The 23,884-nt window shown below is 34.1% G+C and overlaps 3 non-coding genes across 3 annotated transcripts; all 3 read left to right on the forward strand.

The window, feature by feature from the left end:
• Positions 1-5,089: 5,089 nt before the first annotated feature.
• On the forward strand, positions 5,090-5,205 carry LOC149776862 (U5 spliceosomal RNA). The gene has a single exon (XR_016416388.1). It is a non-coding gene; the product is annotated as a U5 spliceosomal RNA (small nuclear RNA).
• Positions 5,206-11,345: 6,140 nt separating this feature from the next.
• Positions 11,346-11,461, forward strand: LOC149776863 (U5 spliceosomal RNA). Its single transcript, XR_016416398.1, has one exon. It is a non-coding gene; the product is annotated as a U5 spliceosomal RNA (small nuclear RNA).
• Positions 11,462-17,601: 6,140 nt separating this feature from the next.
• LOC149776864 (U5 spliceosomal RNA) lies at positions 17,602-17,717 on the forward strand. The gene has a single exon (XR_016416399.1). It is a non-coding gene; the product is annotated as a U5 spliceosomal RNA (small nuclear RNA).
• Positions 17,718-23,884: the final 6,167 nt, after the last annotated feature.

The following is a 23,884-nucleotide window of genomic DNA, read 5'->3' on the forward strand; positions in this document are numbered from 1 at the left end:
ACTAGAACCTAGTCAAGTTCTCTACTAAATCATTTTAAACCGTCCCAGAATGAAATACAGTTCAAAGGGATAAAATATACTTTCCCCATGTATATTACCCTTGGATGTAAGAAAACAGCAAAATAATATAAGTTGAACACAAAATGCATTCCATTGTATTGTTCAGTTTGGTTACGATATTGATTGGTGTAGTGCAGCATTGTGGCCTATATGATGTTATGGGAATGCTGATGATCCATCTTGCTTTATGCATTATTAATTACTAATAATATTTGTTAACTGACATTCTAAAGATTGCATAAGAAATATTCAAACAGATTATTTGAATTTAACTTTGTACAACTGATTTTGCGATAGCTACATATCCCACATGAACAAATATTCATATATTTTAGAATGTTTGGGATCAAACGTTTACATTCAGTACATCATATAGGCTGACATTGTACATACAGTGAATCTGTAAGGCCCATTTCTGGCTGTGTGCGCTGAAAATATCCCAAAATGTTATTTTCATCATGAGTAGGCCTATGTATGATAACATATTTCAATTTAGTACTATGACAGTGTGCAGTATTGTAGCATCAGCTGATATCTGATTCCATTGAATCATTGAGTTTAATAATTGGTAACCAACACTCTTAATGATAAATGTTGAAACAGATCATTTGAATTTTGTTTGCACGTTTGATCTTAAGAAGTACATTGTATATGTCCCACATATGTAAATGTCCATCCTGGTTTTCACGTTTTGGGGATCAGAATTTCACATTTAGTTGACGATATAGGATTTATTGGTATATATAGTTGATCTGTGTGGCCACATTTTGCTGTATTCATCTGCAATATCCAAAATTGTTATTTCCCTCATGAATAAGATTGCTTATAGTCATATATTTTAATTTAGTACATTGTCGCTTGACTTTCCTGTATACTGGTATGTACTAATGTTTGCACCAATGATCAAACCTCACCGCCCCAACATTACCTTAAACTTTATGATACATAGTCTACCTGTTTTGTTATTTAACCTGTAAATGGCTAAATATGCTTCTAGAAACCCCATATATTTTTAGGATGAATTTATCACTTTAATACATGATCATCGCTTCACCTTTTTGAGTGTCAGTCTGTCATGTTTAATATTTTTCCCATGCTTGCAACCTTAATGTTATTTTGAAATCACCATATCGAACACATTTTAAATTCACTTACCTACATCTTACTGTTTTCTAGAATCAAGTGAGACATGTTATATCTTTTCAGGTCTAACATTGTATCTGGAACAAAATGTTAGAGTTGGATCAGTTTGGAAGCTCTCCAGTAGTCCGGTGGTGATAGCAAGGTTTCATAAGGACATGTGAAGTGTACTGTCATAAGTGACCATGATTAGTTCATATCACCACACTGATATATAGCACCACAAAGACATGGCTTAGGTCTTCATGAGAGAGAATAACACCATTTTTCAGTAAGGTAGAGCCTCCCTAGAAACTGTATTTTCCTATCCCATTGTCACCTTTTGTAGTTATTGACATTGAAATGGAATGCATTTTTGCTATACAACATGGTAGTGGTCCCATCCGAACTTTAAATCTGAGTGCGCTATTACTTATACAAACAACTGCCTACGTACCTGACACAATATGTGGAACATAGCACCTGTCACTGTTTCTTTAGTGTCTACACCTATATGCATCTGGACAGGCATATTGCGGTTTGCTGCCAAAATCACTATGAGCTGTGTTGCTTCGCTACCCCTGGGAAAAATGATATCACTTGTACAGACTTAAGCTACCATTTGTTTTAAATACCATGTATTAGTCAACTTTGCTGTCTAAAATTTGTCAAACTGAATTTTAAAACTTGTAGGAAAATTTATATTTTCAATAAAATGTAGTTTTTAAAATTTAAATGTTTATTTAAATTTCCTTTATCAATAATTTCAAATTGTAAACATATTCTCAGAGAGGCCTTGTACATTCAGGTTTTCATTGCATTGAAAAATTTTTATAATTGAGGAAGATATAGCAAATTAAGTTTTGGTTTCTCAAGAGCACTTGGACCAAAACTTACACCCTGTGGAACACCAGCACTACACACTTTCTGAATGGTGTCACGTGTCTTGTTTGTAATAAAATTCAAAAAGACTTCATCTATAAAATTGAAATAGGTGTGGCATGCAAATATAAAAGTTTGACTAAAATTGGCCATAACAAATTGGGCCTGTCAGGAATCAGGTCACAATTAGTACATCCAGTTCAGTAACAATAGATGTAGTTCAAGTCTATTTTTAGAATATTTCTTCCTCTCATTTTGGTGGTGACAGAAGAGTTATATTTGTGCATTTTTTAGGGATTTAAGAAGTATTGAGAAACAAATGTAGAGGACATAGAGTAAAATTAATTGTGTTCTATGTCCTTATGGATCTGACCTTGTTCGATTTATTGACAAATGGAGTTTATCAGGAATATTATGTTCCCTGAATATTATTGGACCAGAAGTATGTTAGTTATCACGTCACTTTCTCGCATCATACCTTCTATTTTGTCCTCTTTATCTCACATGTATATGGTATGCATGTGTGTTTGGAAGTAAGTGACATTATCTTATGTTTATGAATTTAGCATTTGATGTGATGTTATTCAAATACATATATGTAGATGCACGTTTGCGTTTTAGACCAACAAGTAGATCTCCGCCTTTTCTTCTTTTTTCTCCCCTGACATTACCGGTAGTGTCAGAAAAAAACAAAAGAAGCGATGATCTACTTGCTGGTCTAGTTTGCGTGGAATATGTATGCAAATGTATGTACAAGTATTATATTTGCATATGGTCATCCAAAGTGTATCAATTTAGCGTTCATATATATACCAATCATGTGCTGCAAAATGGCATTAAACCCAGTAAAACCAATCTGAATAATCAATCCGCTAATAAAAAGAGGCGTGATCTAACGATTGTGGACTAGATGTATCAAAGTTTTGGAAATTAAGATCTGTTAAGTGTATATTTGAAACTCGTCTGCAGTAAAAACGCCCTGTGTACATACATGCACGAGTGTGTGTGTGTGTGTGTGTGTTTTGACTGAAAATCAAAGAACCGAAGGTACTGTAATATAAATTGCATTTGAAAGATGCAAGTTGTTTTTTCTTGTTATTGTTGGAAAATGGCGTCAAACTCACAACATCACGCTGAATCTGAGTAAACAGTGTGTGTGTGTGTGTGTGTGTGTGTGTGTGTGTGTGTGTGTGTGTGTGTGTCTAAAATCAACGAACCTAAAGCACCATAAGCTTACGTCCATGTGAAAGTGGCAACATGGTTGGGGTTTTTTGTTTGTTTGTTGTGATCTGTTCATTATTTTTTTCTCTACCTATGAGCATATGCCATGGTATTTTTCATCTTCGAACTAATTCTAAGAAATTAATAAATTCTTTGGGAAAGGCTTATTACATCGGCTTTACAATTTCATTAATGATCCAAGCTGCTCAGATTTGCTCCTTGAGGCATCTATCGAAACCAAATTAAAGCAAAACAGACGAAATAACATTAAGGATTTTTTTTTGACTATGGCTGCCTAAAAATAATTCAAAAAGAACAATCTTAAAACCATTCACATGTCACAGAGTAGCAGCAAGTTTTAATATACAGCTTTGGAGGCCTCGTATTTCTAGCTATTTTTATGTGTTTGTGATTGAAAATCTCTAACGAAATCTGAGTTGTTACTTACATAAACTTTGTATTACTATTATTTTTGATGGATAGTAACACAGGCTGCATTCATTTAAACTCAAAACATACAAATCTATGAAAACGGCATGACACGTTTCCGACAGAAAATAATTTTCAATGCTGGCGATGTATCACAGCAGGTGACATATCTTAAAAGAAATGAAGAATTTACACGTAAGTATTAAGGTTTTAAATGCTAATTTTAAACTACATGGAATTAAACGGGAACCCGGATGGCCGAGTGTTCTAAAGCGCTCGACTTTACCAATCACTGCCATCTCATCTCGATCCACGTGGTTCGGGTCTCGGGGTCGGTCTATGTGTGTATATGAGAAAGGTTGCCATTAGCCTCTCGTGAGTCGGTGGCTCTTATCGAGGTTTTCTCCAGTTTCTTATGCCACTATTTATACTGGCCGCCATGTATAGCCTATCACGTGCTGAAAAATGGCGTTATTCCCACAACAACAACATGGGAATATGTTATGCGCCTTTTTTGCGAGTTGGATCTAACAGAGAAGCAGTTTTAGCAGTAGGAAGAGAAACTCATTGATGCTCATTTTACAAAGAGTTTTCAATTTAATTTTCCTGAAATCTATACCTCAAAAGCCGAAATCTAAGCTGCGTACCACTACCGAAACGAGAGAGGAAACAATGCTCTAAATATAGACTGGGACTACTTTTGTTGGTACTGATCCGGAAGTAATAATTGCGACTCAATTTCATTAACGGCAGCCTAAACATGTCTGAATCTTTACTTAACCATGTGTGGACCACCTATTGGAATTGTACCAAACGCAATAAAGACAGTTAATGGTCTAAGCTTGGTATAACATACCCTAGTTTGCTAGTACATATGCCAGGTTTAAGGTCTACATTGCTCTCCTCGGAGAAGACAGATGATATCCCAAACATCTGAAACATCCACACGTTGCATTAATCTAAAATGGAATTTTTTTTCTTCAAGTAAATTTTGATTTCCTATACGAATAAAACACCTGTTATTTTTTTCCAAATTAGTAATCTTTTCCTGATGTATAAATAGGTAGTTATAATCCATCTCGATAACTCGAACATCTAACGAATGTGGATTACATCCCTTTTACTGTCAAATTAACTTCCCCTGCCTTTTCCACGACAAGAAATATAGAAATATTAATTAGTATCCTTTCTACCAGTATAAAGAAAATAAATGGGTTTCACTGAAATTCAAAATAGCCAATAGCAAAATGACACTGTATATTGAAAACTATGACCCTTTTGGATCTTTGTAGACATCACCATTCCACTATCGTCTTTACAAAAGCATTTGGAAAGTTCAAACTATTTCTCTTCAAAATAAAGCGTGAAAGTATAATGATTACTCTGGTTTCTCTTCACATCGTATTAATCTTTCGCCTTTTACTAAAGATTACCGTGGAGAGGAACATTTAATGAGTCTATAGACCATTCTTTGAAGCCTTACTTTGGTGAGGTACCAATTCAATTAAAGTAAACCTCCAGTTCAAATTTAGCATTTTGTTCAATTTTCTTCTAACCAGATCCAAATGGAAGATAGTAACCGATGATTATATAATCAGGTCTCAGTACTTCCAGTTCGGTACTCACAAAGGTAGTTCTAGTCTATTGTTAGAACATTTATTCCTCTCTCATTGTCATGGTGATAGAAGAGTTATATTTATGCGATTTTGATAGGGATTTAAAGGTCATTGTTTATTCTTGAGAATATGAGCTCAGGTGTGGTTTTCCATGTGTATTTCGGCGATAGTGCATAGTCAGTAATAAGGCCATGGTGATGATCCGGAAGTGAAATATGTGTTCTGTTTACATACTGCTCTGTTGACAGTCCAGCCTCTCAAAAAAACCTTTGGCAAGAACTTCACCGTGAAGGTATTTTTAGATTAACATATGATTTGTACTGATTGTCACACAGTGGAAATGTCAGTCTCGAGAACCAAATGTAGAGAACATATAACAAAATTAATTGTGCTATGTCCTGTCAGTGCAGTATTTGAGTAAAGATTAAACTGGTATTAAATCTTCATTATTAATGAACGACACATGAAATTTCAATATGTTATGTATATTGACTTTGAAAAACAGTAGAATGAAATTAGAAATAAAAAGTTAAGTTTTATTTTGAAAAATTTAAATGAAATTTAAAAAGAAATATAAAAGATTAAAAAATGTACTCCAAAATATATAATATTTGTTGAAATGATATTAAATGATATCAGCATGTAGATATTCCTACACCATATATAAGTTCCAATGTTGGATATTTGTCAAATTTTGTCAGAGAAAATATCTTTGTAAGTCAAAATGAGACCATCATTTAAAATACACGAAGACAAAATTCCAATTTGTATTGGTCATTCAAAGTATTTATTAGGGGTCCAAGCAGTTAATTTATGTGTTTATCATGGGGTCACTTCCTGAGTAACACATATCTGCTTGTATGGCCTTCAGTAATTTTTTACAAACATAGTTATAGGGTATTTAGTGAGAGGACAGAGACGAAAACTTTATACTAGAACCTAGTCAAGTTCTCTACTAAATCATTTTAAACCGTCCCAGAATGAAATACAGTTCAAAGGGATAAAATATACTTTCCCCATGTATATTACCCTTGGATGTAAGAAAACAGCAAAATAATATAAGTTGAACACAAAATGCATTCCATTGTATTGTTCAGTTTGGTTACGATATTGATTGGTGTAGTGCAGCATTGTGGCCTATATGATGTTATGGGAATGCTGATGATCCATCTTGCTTTATGCATTATTAATTACTAATAATATTTGTTAACTGACATTCTAAAGATTGCATAAGAAATATTCAAACAGATTATTTGAATTTAACTTTGTACAACTGATTTTGCGATAGCTACATATCCCACATGAACAAATATTCATATATTTTAGAATGTTTGGGATCAAACGTTTACATTCAGTACATCATATAGGCTGACATTGTACATACAGTGAATCTGTAAGGCCCATTTCTGGCTGTGTGCGCTGAAAATATCCCAAAATGTTATTTTCATCATGAGTAGGCCTATGTATGATAACATATTTCAATTTAGTACTATGACAGTGTGCAGTATTGTAGCATCAGCTGATATCTGATTCCATTGAATCATTGAGTTTAATAATTGGTAACCAACACTCTTAATGATAAATGTTGAAACAGATCATTTGAATTTTGTTTGCACGTTTGATCTTAAGAAGTACATTGTATATGTCCCACATATGTAAATGTCCATCCTGGTTTTCACGTTTTGGGGATCAGAATTTCACATTTAGTTGACGATATAGGATTTATTGGTATATATAGTTGATCTGTGTGGCCACATTTTGCTGTATTCATCTGCAATATCCAAAATTGTTATTTCCCTCATGAATAAGATTGCTTATAGTCATATATTTTAATTTAGTACATTGTCGCTTGACTTTCCTGTATACTGGTATGTACTAATGTTTGCACCAATGATCAAACCTCACCGCCCCAACATTACCTTAAACTTTATGATACATAGTCTACCTGTTTTGTTATTTAACCTGTAAATGGCTAAATATGCTTCTAGAAACCCCATATATTTTTAGGATGAATTTATCACTTTAATACATGATCATCGCTTCACCTTTTTGAGTGTCAGTCTGTCATGTTTAATATTTTTCCCATGCTTGCAACCTTAATGTTATTTTGAAATCACCATATCGAACACATTTTAAATTCACTTACCTACATCTTACTGTTTTCTAGAATCAAGTGAGACATGTTATATCTTTTCAGGTCTAACATTGTATCTGGAACAAAATGTTAGAGTTGGATCAGTTTGGAAGCTCTCCAGTAGTCCGGTGGTGATAGCAAGGTTTCATAAGGACATGTGAAGTGTACTGTCATAAGTGACCATGATTAGTTCATATCACCACACTGATATATAGCACCACAAAGACATGGCTTAGGTCTTCATGAGAGAGAATAACACCATTTTTCAGTAAGGTAGAGCCTCCCTAGAAACTGTATTTTCCTATCCCATTGTCACCTTTTGTAGTTATTGACATTGAAATGGAATGCATTTTTGCTATACAACATGGTAGTGGTCCCATCCGAACTTTAAATCTGAGTGCGCTATTACTTATACAAACAACTGCCTACGTACCTGACACAATATGTGGAACATAGCACCTGTCACTGTTTCTTTAGTGTCTACACCTATATGCATCTGGACAGGCATATTGCGGTTTGCTGCCAAAATCACTATGAGCTGTGTTGCTTCGCTACCCCTGGGAAAAATGATATCACTTGTACAGACTTAAGCTACCATTTGTTTTAAATACCATGTATTAGTCAACTTTGCTGTCTAAAATTTGTCAAACTGAATTTTAAAACTTGTAGGAAAATTTATATTTTCAATAAAATGTAGTTTTTAAAATTTAAATGTTTATTTAAATTTCCTTTATCAATAATTTCAAATTGTAAACATATTCTCAGAGAGGCCTTGTACATTCAGGTTTTCATTGCATTGAAAAATTTTTATAATTGAGGAAGATATAGCAAATTAAGTTTTGGTTTCTCAAGAGCACTTGGACCAAAACTTACACCCTGTGGAACACCAGCACTACACACTTTCTGAATGGTGTCACGTGTCTTGTTTGTAATAAAATTCAAAAAGACTTCATCTATAAAATTGAAATAGGTGTGGCATGCAAATATAAAAGTTTGACTAAAATTGGCCATAACAAATTGGGCCTGTCAGGAATCAGGTCACAATTAGTACATCCAGTTCAGTAACAATAGATGTAGTTCAAGTCTATTTTTAGAATATTTCTTCCTCTCATTTTGGTGGTGACAGAAGAGTTATATTTGTGCATTTTTTAGGGATTTAAGAAGTATTGAGAAACAAATGTAGAGGACATAGAGTAAAATTAATTGTGTTCTATGTCCTTATGGATCTGACCTTGTTCGATTTATTGACAAATGGAGTTTATCAGGAATATTATGTTCCCTGAATATTATTGGACCAGAAGTATGTTAGTTATCACGTCACTTTCTCGCATCATACCTTCTATTTTGTCCTCTTTATCTCACATGTATATGGTATGCATGTGTGTTTGGAAGTAAGTGACATTATCTTATGTTTATGAATTTAGCATTTGATGTGATGTTATTCAAATACATATATGTAGATGCACGTTTGCGTTTTAGACCAACAAGTAGATCTCCGCCTTTTCTTCTTTTTTCTCCCCTGACATTACCGGTAGTGTCAGAAAAAAACAAAAGAAGCGATGATCTACTTGCTGGTCTAGTTTGCGTGGAATATGTATGCAAATGTATGTACAAGTATTATATTTGCATATGGTCATCCAAAGTGTATCAATTTAGCGTTCATATATATACCAATCATGTGCTGCAAAATGGCATTAAACCCAGTAAAACCAATCTGAATAATCAATCCGCTAATAAAAAGAGGCGTGATCTAACGATTGTGGACTAGATGTATCAAAGTTTTGGAAATTAAGATCTGTTAAGTGTATATTTGAAACTCGTCTGCAGTAAAAACGCCCTGTGTACATACATGCACGAGTGTGTGTGTGTGTGTGTGTGTTTTGACTGAAAATCAAAGAACCGAAGGTACTGTAATATAAATTGCATTTGAAAGATGCAAGTTGTTTTTTCTTGTTATTGTTGGAAAATGGCGTCAAACTCACAACATCACGCTGAATCTGAGTAAACAGTGTGTGTGTGTGTGTGTGTGTGTGTGTGTGTGTGTGTGTGTGTGTGTGTCTAAAATCAACGAACCTAAAGCACCATAAGCTTACGTCCATGTGAAAGTGGCAACATGGTTGGGGTTTTTTGTTTGTTTGTTGTGATCTGTTCATTATTTTTTTCTCTACCTATGAGCATATGCCATGGTATTTTTCATCTTCGAACTAATTCTAAGAAATTAATAAATTCTTTGGGAAAGGCTTATTACATCGGCTTTACAATTTCATTAATGATCCAAGCTGCTCAGATTTGCTCCTTGAGGCATCTATCGAAACCAAATTAAAGCAAAACAGACGAAATAACATTAAGGATTTTTTTTTGACTATGGCTGCCTAAAAATAATTCAAAAAGAACAATCTTAAAACCATTCACATGTCACAGAGTAGCAGCAAGTTTTAATATACAGCTTTGGAGGCCTCGTATTTCTAGCTATTTTTATGTGTTTGTGATTGAAAATCTCTAACGAAATCTGAGTTGTTACTTACATAAACTTTGTATTACTATTATTTTTGATGGATAGTAACACAGGCTGCATTCATTTAAACTCAAAACATACAAATCTATGAAAACGGCATGACACGTTTCCGACAGAAAATAATTTTCAATGCTGGCGATGTATCACAGCAGGTGACATATCTTAAAAGAAATGAAGAATTTACACGTAAGTATTAAGGTTTTAAATGCTAATTTTAAACTACATGGAATTAAACGGGAACCCGGATGGCCGAGTGTTCTAAAGCGCTCGACTTTACCAATCACTGCCATCTCATCTCGATCCACGTGGTTCGGGTCTCGGGGTCGGTCTATGTGTGTATATGAGAAAGGTTGCCATTAGCCTCTCGTGAGTCGGTGGCTCTTATCGAGGTTTTCTCCAGTTTCTTATGCCACTATTTATACTGGCCGCCATGTATAGCCTATCACGTGCTGAAAAATGGCGTTATTCCCACAACAACAACATGGGAATATGTTATGCGCCTTTTTTGCGAGTTGGATCTAACAGAGAAGCAGTTTTAGCAGTAGGAAGAGAAACTCATTGATGCTCATTTTACAAAGAGTTTTCAATTTAATTTTCCTGAAATCTATACCTCAAAAGCCGAAATCTAAGCTGCGTACCACTACCGAAACGAGAGAGGAAACAATGCTCTAAATATAGACTGGGACTACTTTTGTTGGTACTGATCCGGAAGTAATAATTGCGACTCAATTTCATTAACGGCAGCCTAAACATGTCTGAATCTTTACTTAACCATGTGTGGACCACCTATTGGAATTGTACCAAACGCAATAAAGACAGTTAATGGTCTAAGCTTGGTATAACATACCCTAGTTTGCTAGTACATATGCCAGGTTTAAGGTCTACATTGCTCTCCTCGGAGAAGACAGATGATATCCCAAACATCTGAAACATCCACACGTTGCATTAATCTAAAATGGAATTTTTTTTCTTCAAGTAAATTTTGATTTCCTATACGAATAAAACACCTGTTATTTTTTTCCAAATTAGTAATCTTTTCCTGATGTATAAATAGGTAGTTATAATCCATCTCGATAACTCGAACATCTAACGAATGTGGATTACATCCCTTTTACTGTCAAATTAACTTCCCCTGCCTTTTCCACGACAAGAAATATAGAAATATTAATTAGTATCCTTTCTACCAGTATAAAGAAAATAAATGGGTTTCACTGAAATTCAAAATAGCCAATAGCAAAATGACACTGTATATTGAAAACTATGACCCTTTTGGATCTTTGTAGACATCACCATTCCACTATCGTCTTTACAAAAGCATTTGGAAAGTTCAAACTATTTCTCTTCAAAATAAAGCGTGAAAGTATAATGATTACTCTGGTTTCTCTTCACATCGTATTAATCTTTCGCCTTTTACTAAAGATTACCGTGGAGAGGAACATTTAATGAGTCTATAGACCATTCTTTGAAGCCTCACTTTGGTGAGGTACCAATTCAATTAAAGTAAACCTCCAGTTCAAATTTAGCATTTTGTTCAATTTTCTTCTAACCAGATCCAAATGGAAGATAGTAACCGATGATTATATAATCAGGTCTCAGTACTTCCAGTTCGGTACTCACAAAGGTAGTTCTAGTCTATTGTTAGAACATTTATTCCTCTCTCATTGTCATGGTGATAGAAGAGTTATATTTATGCGATTTTGATAGGGATTTAAAGGTCATTGTTTATTCTTGAGAATATGAGCTCAGGTGTGGTTTTCCATGTGTATTTCGGCGATAGTGCATAGTCAGTAATAAGGCCATGGTGATGATCCGGAAGTGAAATATGTGTTCTGTTTACATACTGCTCTGTTGACAGTCCAGCCTCTCAAAAAAACCTTTGGCAAGAACTTCACCGTGAAGGTATTTTTAGATTAACATATGATTTGTACTGATTGTCACACAGTGGAAATGTCAGTCTCGAGAACCAAATGTAGAGAACATATAACAAAATTAATTGTGCTATGTCCTGTCAGTGCAGTATTTGAGTAAAGATTAAACTGGTATTAAATCTTCATTATTAATGAACGACACATGAAATTTCAATATGTTATGTATATTGACTTTGAAAAACAGTAGAATGAAATTAGAAATAAAAAGTTAAGTTTTATTTTGAAAAATTTAAATGAAATTTAAAAAGAAATATAAAAGATTAAAAAATGTACTCCAAAATATATAATATTTGTTGAAATGATATTAAATGATATCAGCATGTAGATATTCCTACACCATATATAAGTTCCAATGTTGGATATTTGTCAAATTTTGTCAGAGAAAATATCTTTGTAAGTCAAAATGAGACCATCATTTAAAATACACGAAGACAAAATTCCAATTTGTATTGGTCATTCAAAGTATTTATTAGGGGTCCAAGCAGTTAATTTATGTGTTTATCATGGGGTCACTTCCTGAGTAACACATATCTGCTTGTATGGCCTTCAGTAATTTTTTACAAACATAGTTATAGGGTATTTAGTGAGAGGACAGAGACGAAAACTTTATACTAGAACCTAGTCAAGTTCTCTACTAAATCATTTTAAACCGTCCCAGAATGAAATACAGTTCAAAGGGATAAAATATACTTTCCCCATGTATATTACCCTTGGATGTAAGAAAACAGCAAAATAATATAAGTTGAACACAAAATGCATTCCATTGTATTGTTCAGTTTGGTTACGATATTGATTGGTGTAGTGCAGCATTGTGGCCTATATGATGTTATGGGAATGCTGATGATCCATCTTGCTTTATGCATTATTAATTACTAATAATATTTGTTAACTGACATTCTAAAGATTGCATAAGAAATATTCAAACAGATTATTTGAATTTAACTTTGTACAACTGATTTTGCGATAGCTACATATCCCACATGAACAAATATTCATATATTTTAGAATGTTTGGGATCAAACGTTTACATTCAGTACATCATATAGGCTGACATTGTACATACAGTGAATCTGTAAGGCCCATTTCTGGCTGTGTGCGCTGAAAATATCCCAAAATGTTATTTTCATCATGAGTAGGCCTATGTATGATAACATATTTCAATTTAGTACTATGACAGTGTGCAGTATTGTAGCATCAGCTGATATCTGATTCCATTGAATCATTGAGTTTAATAATTGGTAACCAACACTCTTAATGATAAATGTTGAAACAGATCATTTGAATTTTGTTTGCACGTTTGATCTTAAGAAGTACATTGTATATGTCCCACATATGTAAATGTCCATCCTGGTTTTCACGTTTTGGGGATCAGAATTTCACATTTAGTTGACGATATAGGATTTATTGGTATATATAGTTGATCTGTGTGGCCACATTTTGCTGTATTCATCTGCAATATCCAAAATTGTTATTTCCCTCATGAATAAGATTGCTTATAGTCATATATTTTAATTTAGTACATTGTCGCTTGACTTTCCTGTATACTGGTATGTACTAATGTTTGCACCAATGATCAAACCTCACCGCCCCAACATTACCTTAAACTTTATGATACATAGTCTACCTGTTTTGTTATTTAACCTGTAAATGGCTAAATATGCTTCTAGAAACCCCATATATTTTTAGGATGAATTTATCACTTTAATACATGATCATCGCTTCACCTTTTTGAGTGTCAGTCTGTCATGTTTAATATTTTTCCCATGCTTGCAACCTTAATGTTATTTTGAAATCACCATATCGAACACATTTTAAATTCACTTACCTACATCTTACTGTTTTCTAGAATCAAGTGAGACATGTTATATCTTTTCAGGTCTAACATTGTATCTGGAACAAAATGTTAGAGTTGGATCAGTTTGGAAGCTCTCCAGTAGTCCGGTGGTGATAGCAAGGTTTCATAAGGACATGTGAAGTGTACTGTCATAAGTGACCATGATTAGTTCATATCACCACACTGATATATAGCACCACAAAGACATGGCTTAGGTCTTCATGAGAGAGAATAACACCATTTTTCAGTAAGGTAGAGCCTCCCTAGAAACTGTATTTTCCTATCCCATTGTCACCTTTTGTAGTTATTGACATTGAAATGGAATGCATTTTTGCTATACAACATGGTAGTGGTCCCATCCGAACTTTAAATCTGAGTGCGCTATTACTTATACAAACAACTGCCTACGTACCTGACACAATATGTGGAACATAGCACCTGTCACTGTTTCTTTAGTGTCTACACCTATATGCATCTGGACAGGCATATTGCGGTTTGCTGCCAAAATCACTATGAGCTGTGTTGCTTCGCTACCCCTGGGAAAAATGATATCACTTGTACAGACTTAAGCTACCATTTGTTTTAAATACCATGTATTAGTCAACTTTGCTGTCTAAAATTTGTCAAACTGAATTTTAAAACTTGTAGGAAAATTTATATTTTCAATAAAATGTAGTTTTTAAAATTTAAATGTTTATTTAAATTTCCTTTATCAATAATTTCAAATTGTAAACATATTCTCAGAGAGGCCTTGTACATTCAGGTTTTCATTGCATTGAAAAATTTTTATAATTGAGGAAGATATAGCAAATTAAGTTTTGGTTTCTCAAGAGCACTTGGACCAAAACTTACACCCTGTGGAACACCAGCACTACACACTTTCTGAATGGTGTCACGTGTCTTGTTTGTAATAAAATTCAAAAAGACTTCATGTATAAAATTGAAATAGGTGTGGCATGCAAATATAAAAGTTTGACTAAAATTGGCCATAACAAATTGGGCCTGTCAGGAATCAGGTCACAATTAGTACATCCAGTTCAGTAACAATAGATGTAGTTCAAGTCTATTTTTAGAATATTTCTTCCTCTCATTTTGGTGGTGACAGAAGAGTTATATTTGTGCATTTTTTAGGGATTTAAGAAGTATTGAGAAACAAATGTAGAGGACATAGAGTAAAATTAATTGTGTTCTATGTCCTTATGGATCTGACCTTGTTCGATTTATTGACAAATGGAGTTTATCAGGAATATTATGTTCCCTGAATATTATTGGACCAGAAGTATGTTAGTTATCACGTCACTTTCTCGCATCATACCTTCTATTTTGTCCTCTTTATCTCACATGTATATGGTATGCATGTGTGTTTGGAAGTAAGTGACATTATCTTATGTTTATGAATTTAGCATTTGATGTGATGTTATTCAAATACATATATGTAGATGCACGTTTGCGTTTTAGACCAACAAGTAGATCTCCGCCTTTTCTTCTTTTTTCTCCCCTGACATTACCGGTAGTGTCAGAAAAAAACAAAAGAAGCGATGATCTACTTGCTGGTCTAGTTTGCGTGGAATATGTATGCAAATGTATGTACAAGTATTATATTTGCATATGGTCATCCAAAGTGTATCAATTTAGCGTTCATATATATACCAATCATGTGCTGCAAAATGGCATTAAACCCAGTAAAACCAATCTGAATAATCAATCCGCTAATAAAAAGAGGCGTGATCTAACGATTGTGGACTAGATGTATCAAAGTTTTGGAAATTAAGATCTGTTAAGTGTATATTTGAAACTCGTCTGCAGTAAAAACGCCCTGTGTACATACATGCACGAGTGTGTGTGTGTGTGTGTGTGTGTTTTGACTGAAAATCAAAGAACCGAAGGTACTGTAATATAAATTGCATTTGAAAGATGCAAGTTGTTTTTTCTTGTTATTGTTGGAAAATGGCGTCAAACTCACAACATCACGCTGAATCTGAGTAAACAGTGTGTGTGTGTGTGTGTGTGTGTGTGTGTGTGTGTGTGTGTGTGTGTCTAAAATCAACGAACCTAAAGCACCATAAGCTTACGTCCATGTGAAAGTGGCAACATGGTTGGGGTTTTTTGTTTGTTTGTTGTGATCTGTTCATTATTTTTTTCTCTACCTATGAGCATATGCCATGGTATTTTTCATCTTCGAACTAATTCTAAGAAATTAATAAATTCTTTGGGAAAGGCTTATTACATCGGCTTTACAATTTCATTAATGATCCAAGCTGCTCAGATTTGCTCCTTGAGGCATCTATCGAAACCAAATTAAAGCAAAACAGACGAAATAACATTAAGGATTTTTTTTTGACTATGGCTGCCTAAAAATAATTCAAAAAGAACAATCTTAAAACCATTCACATGTCACAGAGTAGCAGCAAGTTTTAATATACAGCTTTGGAGGCCTCGTATTTCTAGCTATTTTTATGTGTTTGTGATTGAAAATCTCTAACGAAATCTGAGTTGTTACTTACATAAACTTTGTATTACTATTATTTTTGATGGATAGTAACACAGGCTGCATTCATTTAAACTCAAAACATACAAATCTATGAAAACGGCATGACACGTTTCCGACAGAAAATAATTTTCAATGCTGGCGATGTATCACAGCAGGTGACATATCTTAAAAGAAATGAAGAATTTACACGTAAGTATTAAGGTTTTAAATGCTAATTTTAAACTACATGGAATTAAACGGGAACCCGGATGGCCGAGTGTTCTAAAGCGCTCGACTTTACCAATCACTGCCATCTCATCTCGATCCACGTGGTTCGGGTCTCGGGGTCGGTCTATGTGTGTATATGAGAAAGGTTGCCATTAGCCTCTCGTGAGTCGGTGGCTCTTATCGAGGTTTTCTCCAGTTTCTTATGCCACTATTTATACTGGCCGCCATGTATAGCCTATCACGTGCTGAAAAATGGCGTTATTCCCACAACAACAACATGGGAATATGTTATGCGCCTTTTTTGCGAGTTGGATCTAACAGAGAAGCAGTTTTAGCAGTAGGAAGAGAAACTCATTGATGCTCATTTTACAAAGAGTTTTCAATTTAATTTTCCTGAAATCTATACCTCAAAAGCCGAAATCTAAGCTGCGTACCACTACCGAAACGAGAGAGGAAACAATGCTCTAAATATAGACTGGGACTACTTTTGTTGGTACTGATCCGGAAGTAATAATTGCGACTCAATTTCATTAACGGCAGCCTAAACATGTCTGAATCTTTACTTAACCATGTGTGGACCACCTATTGGAATTGTACCAAACGCAATAAAGACAGTTAATGGTCTAAGCTTGGTATAACATACCCTAGTTTGCTAGTACATATGCCAGGTTTAAGGTCTACATTGCTCTCCTCGGAGAAGACAGATGATATCCCAAACATCTGAAACATCCACACGTTGCATTAATCTAAAATGGAATTTTTTTTCTTCAAGTAAATTTTGATTTCCTATACGAATAAAACACCTGTTATTTTTTTCCAAATTAGTAATCTTTTCCTGATGTATAAATAGGTAGTTATAATCCATCTCGATAACTCGAACATCTAACGAATGTGGATTACATCCCTTTTACTGTCAAATTAACTCCCCCTGCCTTTTCCACGACAAGAAATATAGAAATATTAATTAGTATCCTTTCTACCAGTATAAAGAAAATAAATGGGTTTCACTGAAATTCAAAATAGCCAATAGCAAAATGACACTGTATATTGAAAACTATGACCCTTTTGGATCTTTGTAGACATCACCATTCCACTATCGTCTTTACAAAAGCATTTGGAAAGTTCAAACTATTTCTCTTCAAAATAAAGCGTGAAAGTATAATGATTACTCTGGTTTCTCTTCACATCGTATTAATCTTTCGCCTTTTACTAAAGATTACCGTGGAGAGGAACATTTAATGAGTCTATAGACCATTCTTTGAAGCCTCACTTTGGTGAGGTACCAATTCAATTAAAGTAAACCTCCAGTTCAAATTTAGCATTTTGTTCTCTTTTCTTCTAACCAGATCCAAATGGAAGATAGTAACCGATGATTATATAATCAGGTCTCAGTACTTCCAGTTCGGTACTCACAAAGGTAGTTCTAGTCTATTGTTAGAACATTTATTCCTCTCTCATTGTCATGGTGATAGAAGAGTTATATTTATGCGATTTTGATAGGGATTTAAAGGTCATTGTTTATTCTTGAGAATATGAGCTCAGGTGTGGTTTTCCATGTGTATTTCGGCGATAGTGCATAGTCAGTAATAAGGCCATGGTGATGATCCGGAAGTGAAATATGTGTTCTGTTTACATACTGCTCTGTTGACAGTCCAGCCTCTCAAAAAAACCTTTGGCAAGAACTTCACCGTGAAGGTATTTTTAGATTAACATATGATTTGTACTGATTGTCACACAGTGGAAATGTCAGTCTCGAGAACCAAATGTAGAGAACATATAACAAAATTAATTGTGCTATGTCCTGTCAGTGCAGTATTTGAGTAAAGATTAAACTGGTATTAAATCTTTATTATTAATGAACGACACATGAAATTTCAATATGTTATGTATATTGACTTTGAAAAACAGTAGAATGAAATTAGAAATAAAAAGTTAAGTTTTATTTTGAAAAATTTAAATGAAATTTAAAAAGAAATATAAAAGATTAAAAAATGTACTCCAAAATATATAATATTTGTTGAAATGATATTAAATGATATCAGCATGTAGATATTCCTACACCATATATAAGTTCCAATGTTGGATATTTGTCAAATTTTGTCAGAGAAAATATCTTTGCAAGTCAAAATGAGACCATCATTTAAAATACACGAAGACAAAATTCCAATTTGTATTGGTCATTCAAAGTATTTATTAGGGGTCCAAGCAGTTAATTTATGTGTTTATCATGGGGTCACTTCCTGAGTAACACATATCTGCTTGTATGGCCTTCAGTAATTTTTTACAAACATAGTTATAGGGTATTTAGTGAGAGGACAGAGACGAAAACTTTATACTAGAACCTAGTCAAGTTCTCTACTAAATCATTTTAAACCGTCCCAGAATGAAATACAGTTCAAAGGGATAAAATATACTTTCCCCATGTATATTACCCTTGGATGTAAGAAAACAGCAAAATAATATAAGTTGAACACAAAATGCATTCCATTGTATTGTTCAGTTTGGTTACGATATTGATTGGTGTAGTGCAGCATTGTGGCCTATATGATGTTATGGGAATGCTGATGATCCATCTTGCTTTATGCATTATTAATTACTAATAATATTTGTTAACTGACACTCTAAAGATTGCATAAGAAATATTCAAACAGATTATTTGAATTTAACTTTGTACAACTGATTTTGCGATAGCTACATATCCCACATGAACAAATATTCATATATTTTAGAATGTTTGGGATCAAACGTTTACATTCAGTACATCATATAGGCTGACATTGTACATACAGTGAATCTGTAAGGCCCATTTCTGGCTGTGTGCGCTGAAAATATCCCAAAATGTTATTTTCATCATGAGTAGGCCTATGTATGATAACATATTTCAATTTAGTACTATGACAGTGTGCAGTATTGTAGCATCAGCTGATATCTGATTCCATTGAATCATTGAGTTTAATAATTGGTAACCAACACTCTTAATGATAAATGTTGAAACAGATCATTTGAATTTTGTTTGCACGTTTGATCTTAAGAAGTACATTGTATATGTCCCACATATGTAAATGTCCATCCTGGTTTTCACGTTTTGGGGATCAGAATTTCACATTTAGTTGACGATATAGGATTTATTGGTATATATAGTTGATCTGTGTGGCCACATTTTGCTGTATTCATCTGCAATATCCAAAATTGTTATTTCCCTCATGAATAAGATTGCTTATAGTCATATATTTTAATTTAGTACATTGTCGCTTGACTTTCCTGTATACTGGTATGTACTAATGTTTGCACCAATGATCAAACCTCACCGCCCCAACATTACCTTAAACTTTATGATACATAGTCTACCTGTTTTGTTATTTAACCTGTAAATGGCTAAATATGCTTCTAGAAACCCCATATATTTTTAGGATGAATTTATCACTTTAATACATGATCATCGCTTCACCTTTTTGAGTGTCAGTCTGTCATGTTTAATATTTTTCCCATGCTTGCAACCTTAATGTTATTTTGAAATCACCATATCGAACACATTTTAAATTCACTTACCTACATCTTACTGTTTTCTAGAATCAAGTGAGACATGTTATATCTTTTCAGGTCTAACATTGTATCTGGAACAAAATGTTAGAGTTGGATCAGTTTGGAAGCTCTCCAGTAGTCCGGTGGTGATAGCAAGGTTTCATAAGGACATGTGAAGTGTACTGTCATAAGTGACCATGATTAGTTCATATCACCACACTGATATATAGCACCACAAAGACATGGCTTAGGTCTTCATGAGAGAGAATAACACCATTTTTCAGTAAGGTAGAGCCTCCCTAGAAACTGTATTTTCCTATCCCATTGTCACCTTTTGTAGTTATTGACATTGAAATGGAATGCATTTTTGCTATACAACATGGTAGTGGTCCCATCCGAACTTTAAATCTGAGTGCGCTATTACTTATACAAACAACTGCCTACGTACCTGACACAATATGTGGAACATAGCACCTGTCACTGTTTCTTTAGTGTCTACACCTATATGCATCTGGACAGGCATATTGCGGTTTGCTGCCAAAATCACTATGAGCTGTGTTGCTTCGCTACCCCTGGGAAAAATGATATCACTTGTACAGACTTAAGCTACCATTTGTTTTAAATACCATGTATTAGTCAACTTTGCTGTCTAAAATTTGTCAAACTGAATTTTAAAACTTGTAGGAAAATTTATATTTTCAATAAAATGTAGTTTTTAAAATTTAAATGTTTATTTAAATTTCCTTTATCAATAATTTCAAATTGTAAACATATTCTCAGAGAGGCCTTGTACATTCAGGTTTTCATTGCATTGAAAAATTTTTATAATTGAGGAAGATATAGCAAATTAAGTTTTGGTTTCTCAAGAGCACTTGGACCAAAACTTACACCCTGTGGAACACCAGCACTACACACTTTCTGAATGGTGTCACGTGTCTTGTTTGTAATAAAATTCAAAAAGACTTCATGTATAAAATTGAAATAGGTGTGGCATGCAAATATAAAAGTTTGACTAAAATTGGCCATAACAAATTGGGCCTGTCAGGAATCAGGTCACAATTAGTACATCCAGTTCAGTAACAATAGATGTAGTTCAAGTCTATTTTTAGAATATTTCTTCCTCTCATTTTGGTGGTGACAGAAGAGTTATATTTGTGCATTTTTTAGGGATTTAAGAAGTATTGAGAAACAAATGTAGAGGACATAGAGTAAAATTAATTGTGTTCTATGTCCTTATGGATCTGACCTTGTTCGATTTATTGACAAATGGAGTTTATCAGGAATATTATGTTCCCTGAATATTATTGGACCAGAAGTATGTTAGTTATCACGTCACTTTCTCGCATCATACCTTCTATTTTGTCCTCTTTATCTCACATGTATATGGTATGCATGTGTGTTTGGAAGTAAGTGACATTATCTTATGTTTATGAATTTAGCATTTGATGTGATGTTATTCAAATACATATATGTAGATGCACGTTTGCGTTTTAGACCAACAAGTAGATCTCCGCCTTTTCTTCTTTTTTCTCCCCTGACATTACCGGTAGTGTCAGAAAAAAACAAAAGAAGCGATGATCTACTTGCTGGTCTAGTTTGCGTGGAATATGTATGCAAATGTATGTACAAGTATTATATTTGCATATGGTCATCCAAAGTGTATCAATTTAGCGTTCATATATATACCAATCATGTGCTGCAAAATGGCATTAAACCCAGTAAAACCAATCTGAATAATCAATCCGCTAATAAAAAGAGGCGTGATCTAACGATTGTGGACTAGATGTATCAAAGTTTTGGAAATTAAGATCTGTTAAGTGTATATTTGAAACTCGTCTGCAGTAAAAACGCCCTGTGTATATACATGCACGAGTGTGTGTGTGTGTGTGTGTTTTGACTGAAAATCAAAGAACCGAAGGTACTGTAATATAAATTGCATTTGAAAGATGCAAGTTGTTTTTTCTTGTTATTGTTGGAAAATGGCGTCAAACTCACAACATCACGCTGAATCTGAGTAAACAGTGTGTGTGTGTGTGTGTGTGTGTGTGTGTGTGTGTGTGTGTGTCTAAAATCAACGAACCTAAAGCACCATAAGCTTACGTCCATGTGAAAGTGGCAACATGGTTGGGGTTTTTTGTTTGTTTGTTGTGATCTGTTCATTATTTTTTTCTCTACCTATGAGCATATGCCATGGTATTTTTCATCTTCGAACTAATTCTAAGAAATTAATAAATTCTTTGGGAAAGGCTTATTACATCGGCTTTACAATTTCATTAATGATCCAAGCTGCTCAGATTTGCTCCTTGAGGCATCTATCGAAACCAAATTAAAGCAAAACAGACGAAATAACATTAAGGATTTTTTTTTGACTATGGCTGCCTAAAAATAATTCAAAAAGAACAATCTTAAAACCATTCACATGTCACAGAGTAGCAGCAAGTTTTAATATACAGCTTTGGAGGCCTCGTATTTCTAGCTATTTTTATGTGTTTGTGATTGAAAATCTCTAACGAAATCTGAGTTGTTACTTACATAAACTTTGTATTACTATTATTTTTGATGGATAGTAACACAGGCTGCATTCATTTAAACTCAAAACATACAAATCTATGAAAACGGCATGACACGTTTCCGACAGAAAATAATTTTCAATGCTGGCGATGTATCACAGCAGGTGACATATCTTAAAAGAAATGAAGAATTTACACGTAAGTATTAAGGTTTTAAATGCTAATTTTAAACTACATGGAATTAAACGGGAACCCGGATGGCCGAGTGTTCTAAAGCGCTCGACTTTACCAATCACTGCCATCTCATCTCGATCCACGTGGTTCGGGTCTCGGGGTCGGTCTATGTGTGTATATGAGAAAGGTTGCCATTAGCCTCTCGTGAGTCGGTGGCTCTTATCGAGGTTTTCTCCAGTTTCTTATGCCACTATTTATACTGGCTGCCATGTATAGCCTATCACGTGCTGAAAAATGGCGTTATTCCCACAACAACAACATGGGAATATGTTATGCGCCTTTTTTGCGAGTTGGATCTAACAGAGAAGCAGTTTTAGCAGTAGGAAGAGAAACTCATTGATGCTCATTTTACAAAGAGTTTTCAATTTAATTTTCCTGAAATCTATACCTCAAAAGCCGAAATCTAAGCTGCGTACCACTACCGAAACGAGAGAGGAAACAATGCTCTAAATATAGACTGGGACTACTTTTGTTGGTACTGATCCGGAAGGAATAATTGCGACTCAATTTCATTAACGGCAGCCTAAACATGTCTGAATCTTTACTTAACCATGTGTGGACCACCTATTGGAATTGTACCAAACGCAATAAAGACAGTTAATGGTCTAAGCTTGGTATAACATACCCTAGTTTGCTAGTACATATGCCAGGTTTAAGGTCTACATTGCTCTCCTCGGAGAAGACAGATGATATCCCAAACATCTGAAACATCCACACGTTGCATTAATCTAAAATGGAATTTTTTTTCTTCAAGTAAATTTTGATTTCCTATACGAATAAAACACCTGTTATTTTTTTCCAAATTAGTAATCTTTTCCTGATGTATAAATAGGTAGTTATAATCCATCTCGATAACTCGAACATCTAACGAATGTGGATTACATCCCTTTTACTGTCAAATTAACTCCCCCTGCCTTTTCCACGACAAGAAATATAGAAATATTAATTAGTATCCTTTCTACCAGTATAAAGAAAATAAATGGGTTTCACTGAAATTCAAAATAGCCAATAGCAAAATGACACTGTATATTGAAAACTATGACCCTTTTGGATCTTTGTAGACATCACCATTCCACTATCGTCTTTACAAAAGCATTTGGAAAGTTCAAACTATTTCTCTTCAAAATAAAGCGTGAAAGTATAATGATTACTCTGGTTTCTCTTCACATCGTATTAATCTTT

Source organism: Sinohyriopsis cumingii, chromosome 18 (genome assembly GCF_028554795.1).
Source record: "Sinohyriopsis cumingii isolate HCF-2022 chromosome 18, ASM2855479v2, whole genome shotgun sequence".
Classification (NCBI taxonomy): Eukaryota; Metazoa; Mollusca; class Bivalvia; order Unionida; family Unionidae; genus Sinohyriopsis; species Sinohyriopsis cumingii.